This window comes from Octodon degus, unplaced genomic scaffold (genome assembly GCF_000260255.1).
Source record: "Octodon degus isolate 3935 unplaced genomic scaffold, OctDeg1.0 scaffold00246, whole genome shotgun sequence".
NCBI lineage: Eukaryota > Metazoa > Chordata > Mammalia > Rodentia > Octodontidae > Octodon > Octodon degus.
The window spans coordinates 709,164-715,710 of NW_004524822.1; the positions used below are offsets into that span (position 1 = coordinate 709,164).

General features: G+C 45.7%; 1 protein-coding gene across 2 annotated transcripts in view; it reads left to right on the forward strand.

The window, feature by feature from the left end:
• Positions 1-6,547, forward strand: part of Plekhg1 (pleckstrin homology and RhoGEF domain containing G1) — a 227,751-nt gene that overhangs the window by 88,946 nt on the left and 132,258 nt on the right. The gene's annotated exons all lie outside the window — the stretch shown is intronic.

The window sequence follows — 6,547 nt, forward strand, 5'->3', positions numbered from 1 at the left end:
GGATGCAGACAGGGCCTGGTGTCCACGCGCTCCCTTGGCAGAGGTCTCTGCCTGCCAGACCCTTCTGTGAGCGCTAAGGTTGTGGTGAGTTAGGCAGACGGGGTCTGGAGCTCAGAGCTTAGTGCAGCTGAAAGACAGTACTTTTAAAGCCATAATGAATGTGTAATTCTAACTGTGAATGAGGATCTCAGCATCCTCTGAGTGGATTTTAGTTAGAAAGTGCTTGGGAAGCCCTGTGCGACAAGAATTAACGGCTGGGCAATGAATGAAAGCTGGAGTGGCTGGGGCTCGTGGGCCATGGCTTTGGGGAGGGAGGGGAACCATATTGGTGGTAGCCTGTGGAGCTTAGCTTATTCTTTTTTTTTTTTTTTAAAGGGTTTACAGAGTATTCAGGGTCTCACTACTATACCAGACTCGTAGTGATCTGCCTGTTTACATCCTCCCAAGTGCTGGGATTACAGGCCTGTGCCACAACACCCAGTCTCAATTTCCATCTCAGCACGCCCCGGGGGCAGGGCCAGCGTGGCAGGCCTGGGAATCGAACCCCCGGCCCCTGAGCCTGCTTGCAGACACTTTAATATGCTGAGCTATTTGTAATTTTTTATTTTGAAGCAGGGTCGTGCAAAATTGCCCACACTGGGCTCAAATGTGATTTTCCTGCCACAGCCTCCCAGAATGCAGTTTGGCTTTTTGAAGATTCATGGTAGCTGTTGGGTGGAGAATACATTGCCAGCAGTGAAGTAGAAAAGGAATACAAGTTAGGAAGCTTGTGTTGCTGGCCAGGCAAAAGCCAGTGGTCCCTTTGACCAGGGAGTCCCTGATATGAAAGAGGTCATGTTCCAGGACGCAAGAACCCAGTACTGGGTAGGAAAAAATGAAATGATACCCAAAGTCTCCATCCCAGTATATTCCCTCACCTCACTCCCTCCTACACCTGTGCAAGGACTCTGTTTGCTTGGGCGACCTCTGAGCTGTGGAGAACATGAGAACCTGACTCTATGCCTGGCCTGTGGGCGCCTTGCTGTCCCTGGGGGCTCTGAGCACTGTGCGTAGCACTTGCCACTGCTGTCTGGGGCTTCTTTTGTTCCTCTGAGTTCCTGGGGGAGGCCCAGGGTGTGTTCCTCCTCTGACTCGCAGATGAGTGGACTGAGATTAAAGACGATTTCCCTATTATCTTAGAAGTTGAATCCTTTAAAAAAAAAAAAAAAAAAAAAAAAAAAAAAAAAAAAAACCTAATTAGTTGCTCACCTTAACTCTAATCCTGAGTTAAACCGAAGCTGTGCTTCACCTGAAGTAGCAGTCAGGTGAAGTAAGAGGATACAAAAATTACTTGATAATGGAAGGGGCAGAAGAATACAGTTAGATGTTTCTTTGCAGGGTTTTCATTTTTGTACGCAGGATTTTATGATGAAGGGAAAGTGAAAGACCTTGTGTCTCAGATTTGAGTGAGAAGAGTACCATTTATATATGAAAAGAGTAAATAACTGGCCTTTTTACGTATTTCTCTCTCTCTCTCTCTTTTTTTTTTTTTTTTAGACAGGGGTTTACCATGTGCTGCAGGCTGGCCTTGAACTCACCATGTAGCCAGGGCTGACCTCACTCTCAGGTGAGCCTCCTGCCCCAGCCTCCCGAGTGCTGAGATGACGGGCCTGGCTGCCAGGCCTGCTGCTTTTTCTTTTCATGTTTCTGTGGGCAGTCTCTTAGCATGTCTGCTTCCAAGCCGTGTGAACTAAATAATTCAGCGTTTTCTGCTGCATATCAGCTCTCCACGTACCTCCCCCTTCCCTTAAATTACATATTCTGGCAAGATTTCTCACTTGTTAAAGCATTTAATTATCATGTTTGGCTGCCGCGGCTTGTTGCATTATATAAACAAATGCCGACTTCAAACATTAAAACTGATTTTTTTTTTCATAGTCTGCCAGAAAGCGAGCCTATTTGATGTGTGGCTTGGGCAGCCTTATTTCTGATTACATAACTTAGGACTGGGAATAGGAATTTGGCGTCGATCCCCAGCCCCAGCGCCGTGGAAAATTAGCCTTTAGCATCCTCTCCAAAAGTGCAGATGATGCCAGACACAAGTTCCAAAAAGTTTTAAGGTAAGCCCCATCCTATGGAGGCCTTTTATCTTCAGCCACCTGCATCGCTTTCTCGTACTGCATTATGTTAAACCGCCCTGTGAGAGTTGTGACCCTGCAGTGGAGTGCAGCTAACTCTGCCTGCATTCCAACCACCGAAAGGTCCCTGCGGCTGGAAATGAAGCCCTGATAGACACAGTACATTTTCTTCTGCTCATCCACCGGCAGCGCTTGCTGTCTGATGCTTAAGTCTGTGCAGAAACACTTCTCAGGTTACTAAACTCAGGTCACTGTCTACTCCTGTACTGCAGCCAAAGCCCTTAAAGAACCACAGTTCTCTGGTTGGTTGGTTGGTTGGTTGGTTGGTTGGTTGGTTGGTTGGTTGTTGCTGGGCTTTGAGGTACACACCTGTAATCCCAGCACCTGGAGGCTGAGGCTGGAGGATCACTGTGAGTTCAAGGCCAGCCTGGGCCACATAGCAAGACAGTATTAAAAAAAGAAAGAAAGAGGCTATAGGCAAAGATGTTTTAGCCTCAAGCTACAGGGGCTGGCATTAAGGCCTTGCCTGCAACCTCAGTCCATAAAAGAAACCCTAGCCTTTCCTCTGCCCCATATAGTACACTACACCCAAGAAAAATCATCCAGGGCCGGCCAAATAGCTTAGTGGATTAAAGGGCCTGCAAGCAGGAGCCTGGGCGGGGGGGGGTTCGATCCCATCCCCCCCCACCAGCCCTGCCCCCGGGGCGCATTGAGACTGGGCCTGGTGGCGCGCCTGTAATCCCACCTCTTGGCAGGCTCTAAACTGGAGGATCACTATGAGTCCAGTCTAGTAGTGAGACCCTGAACACCCTGTAGACCCTTTCCTAAAATACAAGAAAGAAAGAAAGAAAGAAAGAAAGAAAGAAAGAAAGAAAGAAAGATCATCGAAAGCAAAAGGCGAGCTTGCCGTGCAGCATCCGCTCTTCCTGAAGCACTTCACCCCCGTGTTTTCCTGCAGTCGGAGCCAGAGTCATCATTCATGCCCTCTGACCCTAAGGCCAAGCAAAAGTCTGGAGCAGTGGAGGAATGTGAAATTAGAATTTGGTTACCATACTTATTAAGGTGGGAACTCGTGTGACCCAGTTCAGAGGAAAACAAAAAATTAACAAGAGTTGAAAGAGCTTTTAATGTTTAACCAGAAAGTTCACTTGGGCAGATGTCCTCCTGTCTGGAGGTATCCCGGTCGTCGCTATTTTACTGGATAGGCGATAACAGAATACGGGTGCTCAGGGCCAACCTCTCTCCCGCCTGATGTCGTCCTCAGGCTCAGCCCAGTTCCAAGATTGGAAAGTTCAAGCAAGAACCCCTTTCCCAGAGGTGAAGAGTACAGAGCTGCCCCGGCTCGGGCGAGAGCTGTGGATTGGTGCGCATGCGCTGAAGCAGCCTGGCCTTCGCGTCGATTTCCAGTTACATAATGTCAGATCTCACCTCGGACGTTTCCTAGAAAATGTGCGTGCAGGTTGCGAACAGTTTGCTGCTTGCAGACTCCAGAATAGCGTGAGTTGATGTAGTAGGCGGGGTGAGGGATGACGTTTGACAACTGAGGGTAGCCTTTTGGGGCCGAGCATGTGCAGGAGGTCGTTGAGGGGCCTCCCTCTGCACAAACTTGACCCTTTCTGCTGCACGACCCTGCAGTCACAGCTCCTGAGTGAGGTCCCCATCCTCATCATACACTCTCTGTTTGTACTGTTTATTAATCCACAGCAGGCACATTTGCAGGACTCAGAAGTTACCCATACCTGCTTAGGCAGAGCACAGTGGCCAGGGTTCGATCCCAGGTGCGCTGTGCTGCCTCCCCATCCCCTACCCCCTCAACCTCCCACCCCCGCATCCCCCACCAGGGCGTGCTGAGATACGATTGAAGCTGGGCGCGTCCGGTTTGCAAGTGTGGTGATTTGCACTTGTAAGCCCAGCACTTGGAAGGCTGAAAACAGGAGGATTACTAGGAGGCTAATCTACCTGGTGAGACTCTGTAGACCCTGTACCAAATACATAAAAAAAAAATTTAAAAACTTTTAAAAGTTACCCAGAGTAACAGAGTCCCAGGCTGCAGGACAGGGACCCACACCTAGGTCTGTCACCCAGCACTGCACTGCTTTAACCACAAGCTGCAGAGGCTGGTGGGAAGGCCTTGCCTACATCTCAGTGAGTTTTTCACATTTACACTGTATGTATGGAGTCTTCAGTCCTCAGTCCCTTCTTTACATAGAACTTATTTTTCTTGGTGAGAAAATAAGCCCAAAGGATTATTTAAATCTGAGAAGACAAAATTAAATAGTCTAAACAAAACTATTAAAACACTGCTTGTAGGTATCATGATCAGTTACCTATAAAATACAGATGAATCAAGTAAAAAACACAGTAAAAATAAGGCCACAAATGCAAGATACAACACAAAAGAAAAAAATCTCCAAGGTTCAGACTCTGTGCCATACTGTGGAGGCCGCTGTGTTCCCCACTCGGGTGACACCTGACCTTTATATGTAGAGTGCTGTGTCTACTGAAAAAGAAATTTTGGAGTCTGAAATTTGATATCTGAGCAGTCTGCTTTCCATTTAGCTTGGAGCGAAATTGATTAGCTTAATCCCTGGGTGGTTGATGGCAGTGCTATCTTGTATGTCACTTTGTTAATAATAGTAGCTAGAACCACCTAAAATTATGTTTCAGAGCACTTAGGAGGCTGAAAACAGGAGGACCACTACATGTCCGATCTGTGTAGTGAGTCCCTCTAGACCCTGTATTAAATACATTAAAATAATAATAATAAATGATATTAGATTATGTTTAAGAATGTCCATGGTTACCTCACCACCAGCTGCAAAATGAGGCCGGGTATAGGGAGCCTCACTGGGGGAAGCCTCCAGCCAAGAGGAAGATGGAGGGAGGGAGACCCCAGCAGCTCCCAGGGAGAGGCTGGGCCTTTTGGAAGTGAAGGGAAGTCCTCCAAGATGGTGTTGACTGGTGAAAGGACTCCTCGCCCAGCCTGTGCAAATCCTGTTCCCTAGAAAATGCATTTGCTAACTATTCATGAACTAAAACATATAGTAGGAAATACTTTAAGCAAGAGTAAAGAAGGAAAACTTATAAGTGCTTTTCAATGTGTTTATGTCTTTAATATAGTTAATCTCTGTGACCCTTTAAATGTACTATCTGATGTGTAAAGGCAACTTGTGACAACAAGACAAATGGGCTTCTCTGCTTTCTGGGAGCAGCAGTTTCAAAACTATCCCCAGGGAACACCCAATTCCCCAGTGCCTGAATAAGCACCAGCAGTTCTATAAAGTGAACAAGGAGAAACCTAACTCCTTATGCCATTCATAACTCTCTTAATAGATCCTTGTTAACTCCAGACACTCCGCTAAGCAGATGCTTTTATATTAAGTTCAGCCTGAATTACCCACCTTGACCCAGTCTAATTGATGTAAGTGGTAGGAATTAATTTTGTGCAGGCAGAGATAAAGGCTAATCCAAGTCAATCAGTGCCTTGTAATTAATCCACATACTCTTTGTAGAAGGGAGAGAGAGATGCTGGCACATTCTCTGGCCTAAGGTTCTGCACCAATCTAATATAGAGTTCTAAAACTTTAGAGAGTTCAAGTTTCAGGGTAGAGTTACAAATAACAAAGGTTTTGCTAAAGCAGATGGTTCTTTCTAACTGCCAAATGTGGGGATCTTGCTGGGAATCTCTTCTTACCATGCTTGCACTGAGAAACGGGTGCATGAATTAAACTATAACACTTCCAGGTGCCTTTTTATTTGTGAGTCTTATATTAAACTCTCCTTGATACTGGAGTCTTTAAAGCCTGAAATGCCTACACACAAACTATTTCTAAACTGGTTATCAATCATAACATATCATCTTTCATTTTTGAGAAAGTAAGAAATCTGTGGAAAAACAAAAGTATGAAAATGTTAGTAATTTCAGACAAAAATCAGTACATTAAACGAATGCTCATTAAGTTGCCTGTACAGGAGAAGGTACCATACTACGGTAAAATAATTTTGCCTTACTTTGGTATAGAGGAAATAAAGGAAGATCAAATATCCAGTAATTTCAGCGTGTGGTGTGAGATGGTTGTATCCACTGCCTTTACTCAATTCTTGTCCTTAATAAGGAACAAGGTGAGTGGATTTTAAGCATATTTTACCTACATTTTAATCTTATGAATGTTAAGCTCCAAAGAGTTATTTGGTTACTCATTAAATTTGTTGAGTTTTAGGGTTGTGTCCAGAAATGTAAGTATGAATGATCAGTCTAAGTAGGATAGAACAGTAGGCATCTCCCTTTTCACCAAAGCACTTCCTTTGAAGAATTTATTTAGAGGAGGAAGGGGGGGTGGAGGAGGAGGAGGGGGAGGAGGAGAAGGAGGAGGAGCAGGAGGAGGAGAAGAAGAAGGAGAAAGAGAAGGAGGAGGAGGAGGAGAAGAGGA